General features: G+C 44.5%; 1 pseudogene; it reads left to right on the forward strand.

Moving 5' to 3' along the window:
* LOC106581760 (melanin-concentrating hormone receptor 2-like) overlaps nt 1-24,096 on the forward strand; it is a 56,944-nt pseudogene extending 32,848 nt beyond the window's left edge.
* Nucleotides 24,097-24,392: the final 296 nt, after the last annotated feature.

The raw sequence follows: 24,392 nt of genomic DNA on the forward strand, positions 1-24,392 counted from the left end.
AGAGAAAATGTTTTTGGGGCATTCAGTTCATTTGCATGGCAAAGAGGGACTTTGCAATTAATTGCAATTCATCTGATCACTCTTCATAACATTCTGGAGTATATGCAAATTGCCATCATACAAACTGAGGCAGCAGACTTTGTGAAAATTAATATTTGTGTCATTCTCAACTTTTGGCCACGACTGTACACATATACATATATACACCAATATACATACATATATATGTGTGTGTGTGTGTGTATGTATGTATGTATGTATGTGTATATATATATATATATATATATATATATATATATATATATATATATATATATATACATACATACGACACACTACCATTCAAAAGTGTGGGGTCACTTAGAAATGTCCTTGTTTTTGAAAAAGCACATTATTTTGTTTATTTAAAATAACATAATAATGTTGTAAATGACTATTGTACTATTTTTTATGGAATATCTGCATAGGAGTACAGAAGCCCATTATCAGCAACCATCACTCCTGTGTTCCAATGGCACGTTGTGTTAGTTAATCCAAGTTTATCATTTTAAAAGGCTAATTGATAATTAGAAACCATTTTGCAATTATGTTAGCACAGCTGAAAACTGTTGTCCTGATTAAAGAAGCAATAAAACTGGCCTTCTTTAGACTAGTTGAGTATCTGGAGCATTAGCATTTGTGGGTTCGATTACAGGCTCAAAATGATCAGAAACAAAGACCTTTCTTCTGAAACTCGTCAGTCTATTCTTGTTCTGAGAAATGAACGTTATTCCATGCGAGAAATTACCAAGTAACTGAATATCTCATACAACGCTGTGTACTCCTCCCTTCACAGAACAGCGCAAACTGGCTCTAACCAGAATAAAAAGAGGAGTGGGAGGCCCCGATGCACAATTGAGCAAGAGGACAAGTACATTAGAGTGTCTAGTTTGAGAAACAGATGCCTCACAAGTCCTCAACTGGCAGCTTCATTAAATAGTTAAATAGTACCTACAAAACACCAGTCTCAACGTCAACAGTGAAGAGGCGACTCCGGGATGCTGGCCTTCTAGGCAGAGTTGTCCATTGTGTGTGTTCTTTTGCCCATCTTAATCTTTTCTTTTTATAGGCCAGTCTGAGATATGGCTTTTTCTTTGCATCTCTGTCTAGAAGGCCAGCATTCCAGAGTCGCATCTTCACTGTTGACGTTGAGACTGGTGTTTTGTGGGTATTATTTAATTAAGCTGCCAGTTGAAGACTTGTAATTGGATGAAACAATGAATTTGGCATTACTGCTATTCGCCAATATAAACACATTGAATAACAGATTCACTACATGGGACAACAGATAGTCCTCAAATAAATCTAATGAAAGTTTGTTCTGAAGTGTCTGAGCGATATAAAAACGATCAGTCTATTATCCCCTTATTTTATGCACTAAACTATCTCCAGTTTTCTAAAGCAATGTGGGACATTAGACTGGAATAGGGAGAGATTGAATATGTCCATAAACTCTCCATCCAGCTGGTCTGCACATGTTCTGAGGAAACGGCTTGGGATGCCGTCTGGGCCAGCAACCTTGCAAAGGGTTAACGTGCTTGAATGTCTTACTCACGCCGGCCACTGAGATCGGGAACACACACTCCTTGTGAGCGGCGAGGGCCCACGTCGGCGGCTCAGTGATCTTCGCCCGCCGTGCCCACGTGTGGCGGCTCAATGGGCGAAGAAGGGGTTTTGCTTGTCCAAGATTGAAGCGTCGGTGTCCGCGACGATGCTGGCTTTCCATTTACAATCCATGATTGTCTGGAGTCCCTGCAATGTGCGTCTTGTGTCTGCAATGTGCATCTTTGTCCCTGTACTGTTGTTTTGCCTCTGATTGCCTTACGGAGATCGTAGCTGGTCTGTTTGTACACGTCCATGTTCCCAGTCACTTTTCTATAGTGAAATGTGGTGGTTTGCGTTTTCAGTTTTGCGTGAATGCTAACATCTGTCCACAGGTTTTTGGTTTGGATAAGTTCTAATCATCACAGTAGGAACAACAACCTCTACACACTTCCTAATACACCAAGTCAGTGTATATGTGGATACTATTCCCAGAGGTGACCCAGAACATGTTCCTGTCCATGTGATCAAAACAGTCTTGAAGAATAGATTCCGATTGGTCAGACCAACTTTTAACAGTCCTTACCATGGCTGCTTTCAGTTTCAGTTTCTGTCTACAGCCGGGGAGGAGCAGGATGTAGGCGTGATCTGATTTGCTGAAGGGAGGGTGGGGGAGGGTCTTGTATCCGTCCCGGAAGGGAGAGTAACAATGGTTAGTTTAGTACAGTATTGTTCCTAACATTTCCTTTCACAGGAGTTGTAGTGTGAAAGGTTTTTAAAGGAAAACTCCACCCAAAAAAACGATATTTTTGGTATTTGTTTCGTTAGTCCATTGTTGATATAGTCCCAAAATGTAACTTTGAAACTGCAGGAATACCGCCGGTTTTTCTGTATTTTAATATAATGGATGGTCAGTCCTTGCATCCATAGTTCTGTCTTTGAATTTGATAGTGGTTACATTTCTCCAGCCCCAAACCCTCAGCTTTTTACTGAAACAGGGGTGGGGTGAACGCTTTGTTATTGTTTCTACTGTTGATTGCCGCTTTAACGTCGATGATAAAAAAAATCGGATTTGTTTAATATTTGCCTATGTTGTAGCTTAGACCCTACCTTATATCATCTGAGGTTTTTGTGTTGTGCCCGCCATCAGTTGAGACACAACATGCTCTTGAATACAGTGTGGGTGTCATTTCAATCATAGAAATAGAATTCATAGAATGGACCTATCCCTTCAGACCACTGCAATTTAGCTGGTATACCATTGAAATGGAATTAAAATTGTAACTTTTAAATACTACCACAAAGATGCCTGCCGGTCCACCAACTATCGAATGTCAATTTAGTTATTTTTTATCGCTTTAGTACTTTTTTCACAAGCCTGTGGTACATTTTCACAACTCTTAGTACAAAACTTCAAACTGGTCACATTTAACGCAGCCAGTCTTTCATTCAAAACCTTCCATTGTGCATTCATTTGGATTGTAAGCATCTCTCACCACACAACCATTGATTCAAAATATACGTGTATTGTGAAATGTAATGAGAACATTGGTTTAATCACCAAAACACAACATAATGATATCTTTTCAATTTAGTTGTTTTACCTACCAGTTAATCCAATAGAAAACAATGCAAGATACAGGGGGGTGTAGGTTGATCTATGGGTGGTTAGGGGAGAGAGGGGCAGACGTGTTTGTTTTGGTGGTGTGTGATGAGTGAGTGATTGCATCCCACATCTGTTGACAATAATGTAGAATTTCCACTGCCAGCCCCTTATAGGTAACAATCCCTCGTAGAAGTGATTATATTACTACACATATTCTTTTGTGGGAATAAATTAAGATATGCAAGATGTTTTAATATATATCTGATCTGTATCTTCCGCCCGTGGTTTGTCGTACTTGTGCTTCGTTAGCGTTTCACTACGACTCCGTGTGCATTAATATATTGTGGCTCTTGCCACAAACTGTCATTTACCTTACACAACTTGCCGACTGGCTTGTTCTGTGTGTGTGTTGTGAATTGCTTTAATATGCTGCTCCCCGCGCTGAAGGCGCGGGTTCTCTGTTAATTATCTTGTAGGGTTTTTTCTTGTTCTTTCCCCTGTAGAGTGTGAGTATCGTGGGAAACTATGTTGAGACATTAACTTTGGGGTTCCTTAATGGCGTTACTCCATATGGTGCTGTTTTTACTGCTTGGATTTTAACTTACGACACCAATCGCATAGGGGGCAGTATTGTCACTTTCGGATGAAATACATGCCCATATTAAACTGCCTCCTACTCAAACTCAGAAGCTAGGATATGCATATTATTAGTGGATTTGGATAGAAAACAATCTGAAGTTTCTAAAACTGTTTGAATGATGTCTGTGAGTATAACAGAACTCATATGGCAGGCAAAAACCTGAGAAAAATCCTACCAGAAAGTGGAAATCTGATGCGTGGAATCTTTCCAAGTCATTGCCTATCAAACACACAGTGACTAAGGATTCATTTTGCACTTCCTAAGGCTTCCACTAGATGTCAACAGTCTTTAGAAAGTTGTTTGAGGCTTCTATGATGAACAGAGAGCGAACAAGAAGGTGGGGAAGTTGTTGACTCAGGGAAGGACATCAGTTCATTGGTGCGCATTCACGTGAGGAGTTAGCTGTGTTCCAAAACGTTTTTCAAGACAATGGAATCGTCCGGTTGGAATATTATTGAAGTTCTAAGTGAAAAAGGCCCTAAAGATTGATGCTATACAACGTTTGACATGTTTGAACAAACATAAATATAACTTTTTTTACTTTTTGTTGTGACATTTTCCGCGCACTTCTTACATTTGGAGTAGCTAACTGAACGCGCTAACAACAAGGAGCTATTTGGACATAAATTATGGAGTTTATTGAACAAAGCAACATTTATTGTGGACCTGGGATTCCTGGAAGTGCCTTCTGATGAAGATCATCAAAGGTAAGAGAATATTTCTAATGCTATTTATGATTTTAGATGACTCCAAAATGGCGGGTATCTGTATTGCCTAGTGTATTTTTCTGAGCGCAGTACTCAGGTTATTGCATAGTGTGCTTTCCTCTTGAAGCTTTTTTGAAATCTGTCACAGCGGCTGCATAAAGGAGATGTTCATCTATAATTCTTTGAATGACAGTTTAATATTTTATCAACGTTTATGACGAGTATTTTTGTAAATTGTTGTGCTGATTCACCGGCAGTATTCGAGGGAAAATATTTTCTGAACGTCACGCGCCAATGTAAAATGCTGTTTTTGGATATAAATATGAACTTTATCGAACAAAAAATGCATGTATTGTGTAACATGATGTCCTAGGAGTGTCATCTGATGAAGATCGTCAAAGGTTAATGCTTCATTTAGCTGTGTTTTGTGTATTTGTGATGCATCTAGTTGCTTGGAAAATGGCTGTGTGGTTATTTGTGTCTATGTACTCTCCTAACATAATCTAATGTTTTGCTTTCGCTGTAAAGCCTTTTTGAAATCGGACAACGTGGTTCGATTCAGGAGAAGTGTATCTATAAAATGGTGTAAAATAGTCGTATGTTTGAGAAATTGAAATTATTAGATTTGTGGCTTTGAATTTGGCGCTCTGATTTTTCACTGGCTATTGTCAAACTCAATCCCGGTGTCGTATGAAGTTTTAAACCGGTTGGTAATATTGCAGTTGGTGTAAAACAAATAAATCATATCCATTACCTGGTTGCTGTTTTTTTTGTTTGCCTGTTTTTCCCACAGGGTACTTCCCCTGTGTTTGCAGAGGTACTGGGTAGTTTATCCCTCACCGGGTTCATATTCCTCCAAGCGGGTCACGACATAGCTCTCCCATGGCGTCAGACCCCTGCTCTGTGGCCTTGTTGGCTTGGCTGAGCTTATGGCTTCCCTTTGACAGGTGTGATGGTGGCATCCCCCCGGTGATCCGCATACCTTGTGTATGCACTGCCTGGGTTTGAGCCATGCGGAGAGGGTGGTGGAGTGACCTACTGGATGCCTGTTTTGTGTGGTGTTCTCAGAACGCCTGCACCTGGCGTGATTGGAGGCCATGCGCGAGTGGGTCGGCCAGGCTCGGGCTCAGGCTGGGGACTAGCTCCCTCCCTCAGGTGTGGTGCGGCAGCAAACTCTTAGTCACTCTACTGGGCCCAGTACCCCTCCCAGGAAGTGTGGCCGGAGCCACGGCAGGCAGAGCTGGGATCACCTTGAACGGAGGGCGCATGCCCTGCGTCAGGAGGTTAATAGCTTCGATGACGACAACAGCTGTTCCCTTTTGGCCAGTGATAGGCTGTTCCTGGGGGGCGATGCTGGCACTGTTCACCACCATGAGCGGGGCTACCATGCTGACAGGCCATCAGAAGCCGCTAGCGGGGCTTCATCGCCCCCAGCGGCTCGAGAGGCTATGAGGAGTCTACTCACTTGGATAGCCACTGCACTGGATATCAACTGGTGGACAGTGATGGCTCTCCATCTGTCCCCATCTCTGCTGAGTTCCGCGAGGCTTTGCAGGAGAGCTGGGCCTCTGCCTGGGCAGAACCCACGACTGAAGGCGGGACCCCCCTAGAGACTTTGATGCGGACTTGAAAGTCACATACTTGAAAGCCACACCTCTGCTCTCTTGGTCACCTTACAAAACGGTGCCATGCTGCTGCAGGCCTACCTGCAGACTCTGTTTTCCTGGCTGCAGGAGGGCACATAAGAGATCCTCCGGGAAGTAATGGAGGTGTCTCGCCTGCTTTCCCTGCTCCAGAGGGATGTGGCCCGCGCCAACGGACGGTCCATGGTGCAGGTGGTTTCTCCCATCGCCATCTCTGGCTGGCTCAATCTCGTCTGCCACCTGCTCTCCAGAGCACATTTGCCACTCACCCAATCACCCCAGAGCTGACGTTTGGCCGAGGGGTTGATAACATTCTAGAGCAGACCGATAAGGTTTGTTGGGACTGGGAGACCCTGAGACGGTTCATGTCGCCTCCTCAGGTCCCGGTTCCAAGGCAGATGGACCGTCGCCACCTACCTGCACCCAAACGACAGTGGGGTCCCTCCCCATGCCCCATCGCCTCGTGCTAAGGAACGACAGCCGGGAGGTGCACAGCGTGCAGTGAAGCAACAGCCTGTTTTTCCCACACAGGTCTTCCCCGGTTTTTGCAGAGGTACTGGGTAATTTATCCCTCACCGGGTTCCTATTCCTCCAAGGGGGTCACGACATAAGCTCTCCCAGTGTGTCGGACCCCTGCTCCGTGGTCTTGTTGGCTTGGTTGAGCTTATGGCTTCCTTTTGTGACAGGTGTGATGGTGTCAACCGTCACCGCCATAGGGACGTGCCTGGAAGACCCAGGTGCCTGGGCACCAGAGGAGGGGCGGGCCCCAGCAGGACCCCTGACACACCCTTCCCCGGCCTTGGCGCTTCTCCAGGTCTCAAAGGGAAAAGTGGGAGGAGGGTGTGGAGTCCCCCTGAGTGTTGTCCATAATGCTTGAGGGGTACCGACTCCAATTCCGGTGTCACCACGGTGGCCGACTCCCTGAAGAAAACCCTGCGGCTGGAGATCTCCTCACTCCTGGACAAGGATGCCATACGCAGGATCGAGACATCAGAATGACTAGGTAGGTTCTACTCCACTTATTTTGTTGTTCCAGAAAGAGACGGAGGGTTTAGACCGATTCTGGACCTACGCAACCTCAATGGGTACTTGAAGGTACTGAGGTTCCACATGCTGTTCCCAGCTGTGTGTTGCAGGCCGTGTCCAGGGACCAGTGGTTTGTGGCGCTGGACCTGAGGGATGCATACTTCCATGTTCCTGTTCACCCAGCTCATTGGCAGTACCTCCGATTCACTTTTGAAGGGACGGCTTACGAATTCATGGTTCTTCTCGTCGGCCTCTCCATGGCACCCCACACTTTCACAAAGTGCATGGATGCTGTCCTGGCACCTCTCACATCCCGAGGATGTGCATTGACCAGGACCCAGGTCCTGTCAGACAGAGACATGCTCCTGACCCACATTGGCGGGCTGGGCGTTACTGTAAACGAAAAGAAGAGTCATCTGTCGCCCACCCGGGGGTGGCCTTCATTGGCATGGAACTGGACTCAGTCCTCATGAGAGCATGCCTGCCCACCAGAAGGGTTCAGGCAAACTTATCTTGCCATGACAACTTTTAGCAGGGGCGGGTGGTATCCGCCCTGACCTGCCAACGCCTGTTGAGCTTGCTGATGGCAGCCTCATTGCTGATTCCCCTGGGCCTGCTCCATCTCTGGCTTCTTCAACGGTGGTTCAACTCCCACCGGCTGCAGTCGAAGCGTCACCATCACCGCCAGCTGCAGGTGACAGCACAGGGCCTCAGGGAATTGTTGTGGCACTGTTGCTCCCTTTTCTCAGGTGGGGTGGAGATGCTGAGGATGTGCCGCCGGGAGCTGGTCAGCACAGACGCCTCCCAGATTGCCTGGGGGCTGTGACCAAGGGCAGGTCGGCCAGCGGCTGTTGGTTACCCCCTTGGAGCGGCAGGCACATCAATACTCTAGAGCTCTGAGCTGTACTGCTGCCCCTGAAAGGAAGACATGTCCTGGTGAGAATGGACAACACCACAGTGGTGGCTTACATCAACCATCAGGGTAGACTGAGGTCCCACCGCCTCAATCTTATAGCACAGGAGCGCCTTCTCTGGGCTCAAAGCTGTCTAGTGTCTCTACGCGCAGCGCACGTACCTGACATCCTGAGTGTGGCAGTGATATGCTCTCGAGGGAGGGTCCACCACCTTGGGACTGGAGCCTACATCCCCAGGTTGTGCAGCACCTGTGGGACAAGTTCGGGAGTGCGCAGCTGGACCTGGTTGCCTCCCTGGAGAATTCACAATGCCCCCAGTGGTACTCCATGTCGGAGCCACCAGGGCCTCTGGGCTTGGATGCTCTGGCACATGATTGGCTAGGGCTGGAGCTTTACACATTCCTCTTTTTTCCCCTGATACAGGCTGTGCTGGACAGGACCAGGATGGCAGAGCATTGTCTGCCTCTGGTGGCACCATACTGGTTCAGCCTTCTCCTGTCCCTGTTGTCTGAGACATCGTGGCAACTTCCCCTGAGACCGGACTTGCTGTCTCAGGCCAAGGGAACTGAATGGCACCAATGATCCATGTTAGGACTACAGGAGGGTGTAATGAACACCATGCAGAGCGCAAGGGCATCGTCTACAACTGCACCATACCAGTTGCGCTGGCGGTTGTTCTGCTCTTGGTGCACTGGTATTGAGGTTGTACCAGAGTCATGCGTGGTGCAGCATGTCCTCCAATACATGCAGTCTCGCTTTGATGAGGGCTTCTACACTGAGAGGGTATTTGGCCGCTATATCTGCCTGCCATGTGGGGTGGATGGACAGGCCAGTGGGACGCCATCCCTTGGTCTCCAGGTTTATGAAGGGGGTTCGTCGCCTGCGTCCAGCTAGGACCTGCTCAATGGTGAGCTGGGATCTGGATGTGGTCTTGACAGCTTTGGAAAAGCCACCTTTCGAACCGTTGGAGTCTGCTTCCCTGAAACACCTCTCTGTGAAGGTGGCTTTCTTGAAGAGGGTGGGGGAGCTCCATGCTCTTTCGGTAAGTCCTGAGTGCTACCAGGTGGACCCCGGTGGATGAGTATCTCTCTCTGCCCCAACCCTTCATTCCTCCCGAAGGTTTTGTCAGACAGGCATGTGAACATCCCTTTTATCCTGTCTGCTTACGACCCCCCGGCAGTGGCGGGGTAGTCTGGGCCTCCCTCTGGCATACTGTGCCCTGTGAGGGCACTGGCTGCCTATGTGGAGCGGACACGGTCAGTGAGAACAACAGACCAGCTCTTTGTCTGCTAAGGTGATAGAGTCCTGGGGGCTGGGCTATCAAAGCAGAGGCTCTCTCACTGGATCGTGGACACGATTACGACAGCATACCACCTGGCTGGCATGCCAGTGCTGGGATCTGTGGTGACATATTCAACACGAGGTGTGGCTGCATCCAGGGCTCTACTGAGATGAGTGCCCCTCGCTGAGATCTGTGCTGCTGGGCCAGCTGGGCTTCCTCTTGCACTTTTGCTAGGTACTATCGGGTAAATGTGGCACCTTCCTCTGCAGTTGTTTCAGTGGTCCTGGCCATCGCCTCCCTTTCCGGGGACTGTGCCGGGAATCCTTTCCACATTGACGGCCCCTGCGTCTCGGTCCAGCGCTGGGACTTCGCCGCTGGCTAGCCAGGTCCCTCTAGCACCGACTAATCTGGTACGTGTGTACCAATATATTTGAGTGATCCAATATAGTGATCCAATATAGTTACGTATGTTACCACGGTTATGTGAGCAATATGGATCACTCCAATCCTCTACGGTGCTAGAGGCGCCTCAAAAATGATATAGACGATGTGTCGCGGCCATTGGGTCTGTATATAGGGGCGGATCCCAGCCCTGACACGTGTACATGGGAGTGAATCTGTAAATCCTCACCTCGGAGGTATCCCTCCGCCGCAGAGTGATACCAACATATTGGAGCGATCTATATAGCTCACATAACCGTGGTTACATACATACACTTTGGTTTACTTAGTCGCAGCTACAGTATGCTTAACAGTGCAAATATCATGGTACAGCTATATGGACACTCAATTATCATGGTACTTCTTAATTGTAAGTTTACAAACATATTATGGTAAGTATAGTCAAAACTAGTATCTCATTATGGTAAGTGGTGAAATACATTTACATTACATTTTACATTTTAGTCATTTAGCAGACGCTCTTCTCCAGAGCGACTTACAAATTGGTGCATTCACCTATAATATCCAGTGGAACAACCACTTTACAATAGTGCATCTAAATCTTTTAAACTCAGCAAAAACTTTTAAACTCAATCTTTTAAACTCAGCAAAAACAGAAACGTCCCTTTTTCAGGACCCTATCCAAATAACTTCACAGATCTTCATTGTAAAGCGTTTAAACACTGTTTCCCATGCTTGTTCAATGAACCATAAACAATTAATGAACATGCACCCGTGGAACGGTCGTTAAGACACTAACAGCTTACAGACGGTAGGCAATTAAGGTCACAGTTAGGAAAACTTAGGACACTAAAGAAGCCTTTCTACTGACTCTGAAAAACACCAAAAGAAAGATGCCCAGGGTCCCTGCTCATCTGCGTGAACGTGCCTTAGGCATGCTGCAAGGAGGCATGAGGACTGCAGATGTGGCCAGTGCAATAAATTGCAATGTCCAGAATGTGAGACGCCTAAGACAGCGCTACAGGGAGACAGGACGGACAGCTGATCGTCCTCGCAGTGGCAGACCATGTGTAACAACACCTGCACAGGATCAGTACATCCAAACATCACACTTGCGGGACAGATACAGGATGGAAACAACAACTGCCCGAGTTACACCAGGAATGCACAATCCCTTCATCAGTGCTCAGACTGTCCGCAATAGGTTGAGAGAGGCTGGACTGAGGGCTTATAGGCCTGTTGTAAGGCAGGTCCTCACCAGACATCACCGGCAACAACGTTGCCTATGGGCACAAACCCACCGTTGCTGGACCCGACAGGACTGGCAAAAAGTGCTCTTCACTGACGAGTCGTGGTTTGGTCTCACCAGGGGTGATGGTCGGATTCGCGTTTATCATCTAAGGATTGAGCGTTACACCGAGGCCTGTACATTTACATTTTATATTTTAGTCATTTAGCATACATTTCGTACATCTTTTTCTCCGTACTGGTCCCCTGTGCGAATCGAATCCACAACCCTGGCGTTGCAAACACCATGCTCTACCAACTGAGCCACACGGAGTGGAGTGAGATCGATTTGGAGGTGGAGGGTCCGTCATGGTCTGGGGCGGTGTGTCACAGCATCATCGGACTGAGCTTTTTGTCATTGCAGGCAGTCTCAACGCTGTGCGTTACAGGGAAGACATCCTCCTCCCTCATGTGGTACCATTCCTGCAGGCTCATCCTGACATGACCCTCCAGCATGACAATGCTACCAGCCATACTGCTCGTTCTGTGCGTGATTTATTGCAAGACAGGAATGTCAGTGTTCTGCCATGGCCAGCGAAGAGCCTGGATCTCAATCCCATTGAGCACGTCTGGGACCTGTTGGATCGGAGGGTGAGGGCGAGGGCCATTCCCCCCAGAAATGTCCGGGAACTTGCAGGTGCCTTGGTGGAAGAGTGGGGTTAACATCTCACAGCAAGAACTGGCAAAACTGGTGCCGTCCATGAGGAGGAGATACTGACTGTTACTTTTGATTTTGAATTTTGACCCCCCCCCCCCCCCCCCACTGGCCCCAAAAGTTTACAAAAAGTGTTGATATGGGACAGAATACGGTCGGACCATCAAGTCAGACCCCTTGACTTTTTCCACATTTTGTTATGTTACAGCCTTATTCTAAAATATATTAAATTGTCACACAGAATGTTGTGAAAATTCTGTGTAACTTCCAGCGTGCATTTACTGTGAACACTGTACCCACTTTAAGTTACAGTTAACAGTGGCCAAGTAGGCTACTGTGGCTATTTGATCATAATGTAGGTCTACCAGAGTGGCCTACCATCAAAAACAATGGAGAAAATGCATCCCATAACGTTTTAACATGGAAATAGCTGTTCTATCATTCAGCCTACAGTAACAGTCAATGTGTGGTGTTCAATGTACATTTACATTTACATTACATTTAAGTCATTTAGCAGACGCTCTTATCCAGAGCGACTTACAAATTGGTGCATTCACCTTATGATATCCAGTGGAACAACCACTTTACAATAGTGCATCTAAATCTTTTAAGGGGGGGGGTTAGAAGGATTACTTTATCCTATCCTAGGTATTCCTTAAAGAGGTGGGGTTTCAGGTGTCTCCGGAAGGTGGTGATTGACTCCGCTGTCCTGGCGTCGTGAGGGAGCTTGTTCCACCATTGGGGTGCCAGAGCAGCGAACAGTTTTGACTGGGCTGAGCGGGAACTGTGCTTCCTCCGAGGTAGGGGGGCCAGCAGGCCAGAGGTGGATGAACGCAGTGCCCTTGTTTGGGTGTAGGGCCTGATCAGAGCCTGAAGGTATGGAGATGCCGTTCCCTTCACAGCTCCGTAGGCAATCACCATGGTCTTGTAGCGGATGCGAGCTTCAACTGGAAGCCAGTGGAGAGAGCGGAGGAGCGGGGTGACGTGAGAGAACTTGGGAAGGTTGAACACCAGACGGGCTGCGGCGTTCTGGATGAGTTGTAGGGGTTTAATGGCACAGGCAGGGAGCCCAGCCAACAGCGAGTTGCAGTAATCCAGACGGGAGATGACAAGTGCCTGGATTAGGACCTGCGCCGCTTCCTGTGTGAGGCAGGGTCGTACTCTGCGAATGTTGTAGAGCATGAACCTACAGGATCGGGTCACCGCCTTGATGTTAGTGGAGAACGACAGGGTGTTGTCCAGGATCACGCCAAGGTTCTTAGCACTCTGGGAGGAGGACACAAGGTAGGCCTACATTCCGTGAGGCTTTTGAAAAAAACATATAGGGCTTGACATTAACCTGTTTATCCACTTCTCCTTCAGACAAGGAGGTGGCTGAAATGTGTTGTTTGATGCAAAAAACACTTTACAAAATAAAATGCATTATTATTCCCATACCATTATTACCGAAAATCAGACAATTTATTATACCCTTTGCCTACACATTTTGTGCTCTTGTGGGAAGCAATCACTCCCCTATTGCTGACTACAAATGATCTATAACTGGGCTAATAACTCCCTAACTAGCAAAGGATATGAACAAAATGTGGCTACGGCAGCTCTTGCTTTGATCTCAAAACAAGCGCATCTACTCATGACCACAGCTTTAAACACAGTCCGGTTCAAAGTAAATTGCACAGATCCAGACAGTATATGGCAATGGTCTATTTGTATATAGGCCTACTTCAGCTCTGATTGGTTATGCGATACGGGTCTGTGTAGAGTATGGGCTGAGTCTTGCACAATAGAATCCTACTCTGATGCGTTCTGCCTACAACAAAAGCTATTGTATAGTTTGTTTTGTTTTGGTATGTTGCATTGAAAGTGGCTAATATTGCATTCATACGATCCGTATTGCCACAGTAAAGGGAAACGTTGACAGTGTTAACTAACAAGGGAAAACTCTAAAAGTTGTGTGAAGTTCAAGCTATTGCTTCTCTCCATGGGCTGATATTTCTTCAGCGCTCTGCTGTACAGTTTAGAGGGAACATTGCACATCACAGTGAATGTTCTCATTGTTCATGCACCACGGGAAAAAGATTTTGGCATGCAAAATCAAAGCTTGACATTGGTCTGCAATGATGTTGTCGCATGCCTCATCTATGGCCAGAACGAGGGTGGCATGCTCATGGGGATGGTGATCGTACACCTTCCTCCACCATGCTGAAATAGCGGCTGGTATAGGGTCATGAATCTAGGGTGGGCCCAAAACCATTCCTGAACCACTTCTGCATGGTGGAACCTGACATTGTCCCAAACAATGACATAGGTGACCCAGTTACCTTGACAAGCCTGCTGAATTTCATTGAGAGACACAATGAGGTGTTCAGCGTTGTATGATCCAAATAATGGCCTACGTCCTACCACACCATCTTCAGAGATCGCGGCACACATGGAGATGTTTCCCCCACGTTGTCCAGGCACTTGGACGGTCGCCCGTTGGCCGATGAGGTTTTACCCATGGCGACGAGTTGTGGCCAGGTTGAAGCCCACTTCATCATCAAAGATATTCTTGTGATGATTCACAGGAGCATCAAGCATCATTACCCTCTAAAAATATAGTTTAGTTATTTTTACAGTATAGTTCCAATATGATATTGTGAAGTATCATGGGCATCAAATAGTAAAACAGTAATACAGTATATAGTGCTGAACCTGAACATACTCGGCCCGCAATTGTTTCACCCGGTCATTGTTTCTCTCAAAAAGCACCAGGTAAATGTGTTTCATAGATACCTGGTGCCTCTTCAAAAGACAGGTGATTGTTGGTAGGCTGATGGATGCCACATTGGCAAAGGGGTCATCGTTCTCCTCAATGGGGCAGCAGCGTAGCCTAGTGGTTAGAGTGTTGGACTAGTAACCGAAAGGTTGCAGATCGAATCCCCGAGCTGACAAGGTACAAATCTGTCGTTCTGCCCCTGAACAAGGCAGTTAACCCACTTTTCCTAGGCCGTCATTTAAAATAGGAATTTGTTCTTAACTGACTGGCCTAGTTAAATCAAATAAATAAATAAAAAAATGGCCTGCTTTATTTTGGACAACTGTATGTCATTCTTGGCCCTCACCATTTCCACCACTGCCCACTTTTGCTGGTTGGTCAGCACATGGCCACGTCCATCACCATGGGGCCTTCTGTCATTTCTGAGGGTAGAACAGAGTATACTGTCAATAGATCTGTAACATGTTTTGTGAATTTACTTGCATTACTATGTCATTTACTGTAAATGTAATGGTAAAGCATAGTGTATTTTCTGCAGATTTACCAGTTTTCTTGGCAAAAATGACCTCTGTGATTGCCAACAAGGGTTTTGCCACCAAGTACTAAGTCATGTTTTGCAGAGGGGTCAAATACTTATTTCCCTCATTAAAATGCAAATCAATTTATTAAATTTTTGAAATGTGTTTTTCTGGATTTTTGTTGTTGTTATTCTGTCTCTCACTGTTCAAATAAACCTACCATTAAAATGATAGACTGATCATTTCTTTGTCAGTGGGCAAACGTACAAAATCAGCAGGGGATCAAATACTTTTTTCCCTCACTGTAAAATATACTGTGTCTGTAAAATGTATATAGGTTCAGAACTTCTGTGAAACATCACAGTAGAGTTAAAAAAATATACAGCAAGGCAAATAGAAATAAAAACGGTATGGTCTTCAGAGATAGATGGGAGGGGTTGAGTGGAGCTGAAGGATGGAACTAAAAACAAACAAAAGATTACTGATATAAAATATACTGTCTGTAAAATGTATGTATATAGTATGTACTGTATAAGCTTGAAGTAGAAGCTTAAGTGTTGTAGTCCATTAGTTTACTCCAATTAGGGGGGGTGGTAGGGTAATGGGAAAATAATACAGGAAAATATATAAAATATATATTTAAATTAGGTACACCCATGGCTGCACCCCTGCCTGGTCATGTGAAATCCAGAGATTAGGGCTTAATGAATTTATTTCAATTGACTGATTTCCTTATATGAACTATAACTCAGGAAAATCTTTGAAATTGTTGCATGTTGCACTTTTCATTGTCTGCATCATTTCCAATCCCCCATATATTTTTTTATTATTATTTCTGTTCAGTATATTTGCAATATTAAAGCTCATCGCCCACCCTCCCCCCCAAAAAAGGCTTCTGTGTACCACATGGTCAACGAAGATGGCCCGGACGGACTTCATTAGACACAACAGTTCCCTGCTGTCTGCCTCCCTCTCTCTAATGTCCACCTCTTTGACGGTTTTTATAATTTTCAGCTAATTGAAAAAGGTAATAAAAAAAAAACATTTGCATAAGTATTCAGACCCTTTACTCAGTACTTTGTTGAATTTACAGCCTCGAGTCTTCTTGGTTATGACGCTACAAGCTTGGCTCACCTGTATTTGGGGAGTTTCTCTCATTCTTCTCTGGAGAGCCACTCAAACTGTCAGGTTGGATCGTTGCTGCACAGCTATTTTCAGGTCGCTCCAGAGATGTCTGATCGGGTTCAAGTCTGGGCTCTGGCTGGGGCACTTAAGGACATTCAGAGACTTGTCCCGAAGCCACTCCTGCGTTGTCTTGGCTGTGTGCTTAGGATCGTTGTCCTGTTGGAAGGTGAACCTTCGCCCCATTCTGAGGTCCTGAGCGCTCTGGAGCAGTTTTTCATCAAGGATCTCTCTGTACTTTGCTCAGTTCATCTTTCCCTCGACCCTGACTAGTCTCCCAGTTCCTGCCATTGAAAAACATCCCCACAGCAGGATAATGCCACCACCATGCTTCAACGTAGGGATGGTGCCAGGTGCATTCAGGCCAAAGAGTTCAATCTTGGTTTCATCAGACCAGAGAATCTTGTTTCTCATAGTCTGAGAGTCCTTTAGGTGCCTTTTGGCAAACTCCAAGCGGGCTGTCATGTGCCTTTTACTGAGGAGTGGCTTCCGTCTGGCCACTCTACAATAAAGGTCTGATTGGTGGAGTGCTGCAGAGATGGTTGTCCTTCTGGAAGGTTATCTGGAAGGAACTATGAAAATACAGTGTAGACATTGTTCATGTAAATAACTATTGTAGCTGGAAACGGCTGATTTTTTTAATGTAATATCTACATAGGCGTACAGAGGCCCATTATCAGCAACCATCACTCCTGTGTTCCAATGTCACGTTGTGTTAGCTAATCCAAGTTTAGCATTTTAAAAGGCTAATTGATCATTAGAAACCCCTTTTGCAATTATGTTAGCACAGCTGAAAACTATTGTGCTGATTTAAAGAAGTAATAAAACTGTCCTTCTTTAGACTAATTGAGTATCTGGAGCATCAGCATTTGTGGGTTCGATTACAGGCTCAAATACTTATGTCATGCAATAAAATGCAAATTAATTACTTAAAAATCATACAATGTGATTTTCGGGATTTTTGTTTTAGATTCCGTCTCTCACAGTTGAAGTGTACCTATGATGATAAATTACAGACCTCTACATCCTTTGTAAGTAGGAAAACCTGCAAAATCGGCAGTGTATCAAATACTTGTTCTCCCCACTGTATATCACAGTCGCAAAGGCATATGAACTAACAGGTTATAGTGAAAACAACACAATTACGACAACACAGTGATTTTTTTAATTAGAAAATTGTTTGACAAACCTATTTCTAACCTTTTAAATGATATCAATCTCAACCATTTATCTTTTCCAGAGATGAAGACATGGATATGTCATGGTGTGGTGGGGTATGCAAAATAGGGTATCTTTGAGCACCTTTATCTCTTGAAAGTTTTTGCATTCAGGTTGAAAAAGTCACTTTCTGAGCACTTCATCAATGGGCAAATATGTATGGAAGGTTTGGTTCAAATCAAAAGGGATGCTGTCAAAAAGTGATTGAATTGAAATAGATTTACTCATTAGCCAGGCTAACACTCCACTGTAGTGCATTAAGTACAGTATTGTTCCTAACATTTCCTTTCACAGGGGCTGTGGTACGAACGTTGTGTAGGTTAACATTGTGCATTCACCATACACTCTACATTCCATGATGTCTGTGATTACATTCCTATTTATACTTCCATAGAAAACTAAAGTATGTAATCAATAATGTCCTTTAGTGTTCCAAATTGCTGTTACACTTTCTAAACTTTATTTACCATACAATCCAAGGCCATTTCTAGACGTTTTTCTCTGGTTTTGTTAAATTCACTCTTATACAAATTGCCTACAAAATGCCAGATGAGGTACAGTAGCATAACTTGCTGGGAAAATCCATTTCCCTCAACTTCTTAAAAGTGATATCTGGCTCAGATTAGGAACAACTAACAGATTTGTGGCTTTTCTTTAACCCTGAATGCCCTGTTTCTAGTGATATGCAGATGGTGTCATGGCTTCAGTTGTATAATTGATAGCGTAGCGGCCTCCATGTCAGTGTCGCCTGGGTATTAAAGATATGCCAGTTCGATGCCGAACCCACTGACAATCGTTTCTAGCTAACTGTTCTGCTCATGATCAAAGTGACCTTTCCATTCGTTCCAAGCCAGCACAAGATGAAAACTTAATCATCTCACCCGCAATCTCTACACACTCTCACTCTACAGTTTCATCTGCACTGTATTACAGATAGTAACATACCTGACTTTGTATAGATTGTTTTTGTAACGTTGTCAGCTTACCAATGTGCACGCTTCAGTGGGGCAGAAGTCCGTAGGTTGTTGTGATTCTGGATGGCAAAATGGCTAGCAACAATGACAAGAAACTGCCATGTGGGGAATCATAAGTGTCTCGTTTCAGCTGTGGTGGTTTAATCTTGTTCTTAACACTGTCTTGTTTTGAGGTGTTTGATTGATTTCATGTCAATGCTAATATTGCTAAAATTCACTAGCTAGCTAACCAACAACTTTAACAATGTATTTAAGAGACAACAAGTGTTCATTGTGCAAATGTATTATGTTTTCAATAAACAATGGAGACAAAATATAATTTACATGTTGTCAACATTCTAAAGCCAACCGTGTCTGTTTTGCCCCACAGTTGTGCACAGGTCGGTTTTGTTGCTAAACAACCAACCCTCCTATAGATTGTGTTGTAAGTCTGTCTGCAAGGATAGAAATTAGGTTATTTAATGGGGATGTATGTTTTGTGGCATATAGTGTCACTGACATTTAGGCTCTTTTGATAACACAATTAGAAGAGGAAATCATACATTCAGAGGACAGCTGTTGCATCCTACAGATAATTAAATCAGCATGTTTCTATGAATGATGTACCACTGACATACATGAAGACCATGGTATTGTGCTGCTACTGCTGCTGCTGCTGTTCTTGTTATCTGAATATCGTGTAATACAGCTTGCTTATTAAGGCAATTAAGAGATTACTTTGGAGGTTGGTCCGATTGACAAGAGCATTGATAAACTTACTGGTTTTCCTGGTTTCAAGTACTGATGCAGATTTATCGCGGGACCAGATCTAAATTCACTGTATTGCTACTCACTTAATATACATGTAAATGAATGAGGACTAATTTAAACTAAACTTGCAGGCAATTAAATCCCATTCTGTTTCCTTTGAAGGTCTGAATCCTGGGTCCAGTCATTCGATCCTGTATCCTGTTATCTCTAACTATATGGGTAACACAGAGAGCCATTTGTCTGTGTGTGAGTGAGAAGAATGTTTAAAAGAAACAGGATAATGTGGTATAATGCATAGTAATCTACTCCCACTCACAGATAATACATCCCTGTTGTCATGTCACTTCCCTAACAACCCATGTCACATCCTCTTGGTGCTCTTTTTGCATTTCACATGTAGCGTTTTAGCTTTTTAATTAGTTTTCATTGTTATGTTTCGCATTAACAGACAACCATAGTTTTGTCAGATTTCCCCTTAAAACGGTTAAATTGGTCAGTTCCTCACATTGATCTATCAACTGTCTCATAGGTACCTGGCGGTGGTGCACCCGTTCCGTCTGATGACCCTCCGAACCCGCTCTAAGACAATCTGGATCAACCTGTTTGTGTGGGTGGTGTCATTTGTCATGGTCCTTCCCGCCTGGGTCCACTCCAAAGTGATTCGCTTCCCTGACGGACTGGAGAGCTGCTCCATGAACCTGGTCACTCCCAAAGAGGTGCTCTGGTAAGGTCACAACCCTGACATAACATCAAATCAACATTGAATTTGGGTGGATATTTAATTGAGTTGACTAACATGATTTCAACATGGGGTAAACCAGTCCATGAAATCATGTTGTTGGTTTGCGCTTGAAATAAATGTTCAATGTTAAAAGAAATACGAAATATGATGTTAATAGAACTTGGTGTCAATGTATATTTGTCTGGTGGGGTCAGAGGTCAGATGAGTCATGCTGGTCTCTATATCATGATGCTCTACTCCAGTGGGTCCCAAACTTTTTATAGTCCCGTACCCCTTCAAACATCCAACCTCCAGCTGTATACCCCCTCTAGCACCAGGGTCAGCGCACTCTCAAATGTTGTTTTTTGCCATCATTGTAAGCCTGCCACACACAGAACCTGGCTCGTGGGAAGTGACAAAGAGCTCTTATAGGACCAGGGCACAAATAATAATATAATAATAATCAATAATTTCTCTCTTTATTTAGCCATCTTACATATAAAACCTTATTTGTCCATAAAAAATGGTGAATAACTCACCACAGTTAATGAGAAGGGTGTGCTTGAAACTCTGAGCGCAGCCCTGTTCAGAAATCTGGCAGTGGCTTCTGATAAAATGTAATTTTCACAGAACCGCTTGTTGCAATTTTGATGAGGCTCTCTTGTTAGGATATCGATAAGTGGAATGGAGGCAGAGCATGAAAGGGATAACAAATCCAGTTCTTTGTGTCGTCCGTTTCAGGAAAGTACCTGCGTATTTGCGCACCCAGCTCACTCAGCTGCTTTGCTACATCACATTTGACATTGTCCGTTAGCTTGATTTCATTTGCAGCCTCTCGGTGGATGCTGCAGTGTACCCAAGTGGCGTCGGGAGCAACTGCTTGCACGCACCTTACCACTCCACTGTGTCCCTGTCATTGCTTTTGCGTCATCAGTACAGATAACAACACATCTTGACCACCAAAGTCCATCTGATGTCACAAAGCTGTCCAGTACTTTAAAAATATCCTCTCATGTTGTCCTTGTTTCCAGTGGTTTGCAGAATGTCTTCCTTAATTGACCCCTCCATAAACGTAACGGACATGTACCAGGAGCTGTGCCAGGCCCTAATAATTCACTGGCTTGTATGCGAAGCAGTAATTGTTTCAAAACATCTCCTGCCATGTCACTGATGCGTTGTGAAACAGTGTTGTTTGATGAAGGAATTGTCTGTATAGTTTTTTGGCCTTTTCTCCCAGAATTGTCCTAGCCATATCCACAGCAGCAGGAAGAATTAAGTCCTCCACAATAGTATGGGGCTTGCCTGTCCGAGCCCCTCGGTAGCTCACCATATAAGACGCTTCTAGCCCCTTCTTATTAATGGTATCTGTTGCTTTTATACATGTCTTACTACTCGAAAGTCATCTTTATTCTCGTTCAAAAAACTCTCATGGCTTATTTTTCAAATTATTATGTTTCATTACTAAATGACTGCGCAAGAGTGAAGGTTTCCCGCGAGAGAATAATGGTTAATGTGATCGGACGTGAATTATTTGACTAGGCTACCTGTATTTGACATTGTGTTGTTATTTCGCTGAACACTACCGTAATTTCCGGACTATTAAGTGCACCTGAATATAAGCCGCACCCACTGAATTTTAAAAAAAAGTATTATTTTGAACATAAATAAGCCGCACATGTCTATAAGCCGCAGGTGCCTACCGGTACATTAAAACAAATGAACTTTACACAGGCTTTAACGAAACACGGCTTGTAACAAAAATAAATAGGCTTTAATGAAACGGCTTGTAACAAAAAAATAATAATTAGCAGTAAGATTTAGTTGTCTTTTTGCACTGAGTCAATTCCTCACGCTGCTGTTTCCAATGTCTTATCATCGACTCATTAAGACCAAGCTCCCATGCAGCAGCTCTATTTCCTTTTCCAACAGCCAGATCAATCGCCTTCAACTTGAAAGCTGCATCATATGCATTTCTCTGTGTCTTTGCCATGATGAGGGTGACAAAATGACTACCGTAATCAGAATGATGGGAAGTTTGAGAGCGCTTGATTTAATCTAAACAGTAAATAAAAAAGTTGTTTGACCTTAACCCGTTCGGCAATTTCATTGGTCTAATGAAAGCCTCATGCCGCCCAAAAACTGAGCACGTCACAGAATGTGTTTTTTTGGAGAAAAAAAAAAGTGAAAGCCGGAAAAATCCATATATTAGCCGCGTCATTGTTTAAGCCGCGAGGTTCAAAGCGTGGGGAAAAAGTTGCGGCTTATTTACGGTAAATGGTTTCATTTGTATTTTTGGCAGTGAAACGAGGCTACTCAGGAGAGAAAACAACCTCACCCAAAGCTATAGCCCCATTGGAAAATATTAATGTACTGTTTGAAAATGTGAAGAATTGTTTTTTTTGTTTTTTTAAATGGGAATCACATTTTTATTTGGCGTACCCCGACGGCATTGCGCATACCCAAGTTTGGGAATACCTGCTCTACTCCAATAATTCTCTCTAATAGTAGAGAGAATTATTTATTTCAGGCACAGTCAACTTAATGTATGTAAACTTCTGACCCACTGGAATTGTGATACAGTGAATTATAAGTGAAATAATCTGTCTGTAAACAATTGTTGGACAAATTACTTGTGTCATGCAGAAAGTAGATGTCCAATCTGACTTGCCAAAACTATAGTTTGTTGACAAGAAATTTGTGGAGTGGTTGAAAAACGAGTTTTAATGATTCCAACCTAAGTGCATGCAAACTTCCGACTTCAACTGTACATGTAGGTAGAGTTATTAAAGTGACTAGGCATAGATAGTAACTACATTCTATCGAATGATCAAATGTATTCATTGCAGTGGGACATCCCACTGGGCACAGACATCAGTTCTATGTCTAGTTTTGATTGACATTTGGTTGAGTTGTTTGGTTAACGTGAATTCAACGAAAACTGTAACCATTTAGGTTAAAAGTTGGGTGAAAAAAAGATGAAATGCTGTTACTTTCTGAAAATACAATTAGTTTTCATTTTTGGATTGAAATGATATGGAAACAACGTTGATACAACTAGTTTTTGCCCAGTGGGATGGTACTAGCCTCCACTCCACTCTCTCTCTCATATCTCTCCCCAGGTACACCCTATATCAGACCATCATGTCTTTCTTTCTGCCCCTGCCCCTTATCATCACCTGTTACATGCTGATCCTGTGCTATACCTGGAGGATGTACCTGAAGAACAAAAGGGAACGGCGGTGAGTCAAGCCTGCTGGCAGCTGCCCAGTGGGCACACATGGGCGTGCATAGAGCTTGGCTGAATAACGTCATACCCTGGGCAGGGCGAGAGCCTATGGTATCTCTAGTGGCAGAGAGCGTGGCCATTACCTCTAGTGGCAGAAACGTAGTCGTGGTCATCAACCATGGCAGAGGCTGATAGTTACATATAGACACAGAGACACACAGAGGTACCAGATACAGTAAATGTGAGGCATTAGAAATAGAGATGCCCACAGGTATGAAATTACAGGTTTTGGTGGGTGTTCTAAAAAATAAATTACATTAAAACAGTTCTATGCTAAAAGTACCATGACCTCCCCTCAGTAATCTAGTCATTAGCCGTCTCTCTCTCTGTGGGTAGAAATTGAGCCTGAGGACAAGGTTATCCACTCAGTAAACCAAAATTATAGAAAAAAATATGGGGATGACTTATCTGATGCAGGAGGGACTTCTTGATTTATGCTTCTATGCTGGACATTATTGTCACTAAGCCCTGGTTCCTCTCCCCTCCTCAGCTTCAGTGCTAACAACCAGTCCCGGGAGCGAGCCATCCGCCTCACCAAGATGGTTCTGGTCCTTGTGGCGGTTTTCCTGGTGAGCGTAGGGCCCTACCACATGCTCCAGCTGGTCAACTTAACACTGCGGCGGCCCACGCTGGCCTACTACACCTGCTACTACCTGTCAGTGTGCCTCAGCTACGCCGCCAGCAGCATTAACCCTTTCATCTACATCCTGCTCAGCGGACACTTCCGTCGCCGGCTCACTTACCGCAAGCCGCCCAGCAGGCCTGTTGTTGAGAGGGAGCCTAATGGGCCCCAGGTGCGTACACCACACTCCAGCTTCTGACAGTCTTGTCCTCAAAGCAGGCACACACACACACACATACACACGCGCACACATGGGTGCATGCACGCACACAAGCGCATCCCCACACACGCGCGCACCTCCACACACACACACACACCACCACCACTACAGCCTGTCCCCAGCACACTGCGTGGGGCATTACCTATGGCAGGAGCATTACCTTTTGATCAAGGATTGCTTTATTTGACCTTGTGGATTGACTTACACCTCAACAGGATCAGAGAGTGTTATTATTTCTTTTCTATTATGGTTTTCAAACGGACTGTACGATAGCATTGGGATATTGCAAGGATTGATCCACTATCATTTTGGATTTACCTGAATTCGGCTGAAATTACTTTCACTGTGTATTTTATTGTATAGCTAAAACACAAATAACACATTAAGTGTTTGCCATTAA

The sequence above is a fragment of the Salmo salar genome, chromosome 02 (genome assembly GCF_965601325.2).
Source record: "Salmo salar chromosome 02, fSalSal1, whole genome shotgun sequence".
Lineage (NCBI taxonomy): Eukaryota > Metazoa > Chordata > Actinopteri > Salmoniformes > Salmonidae > Salmo > Salmo salar.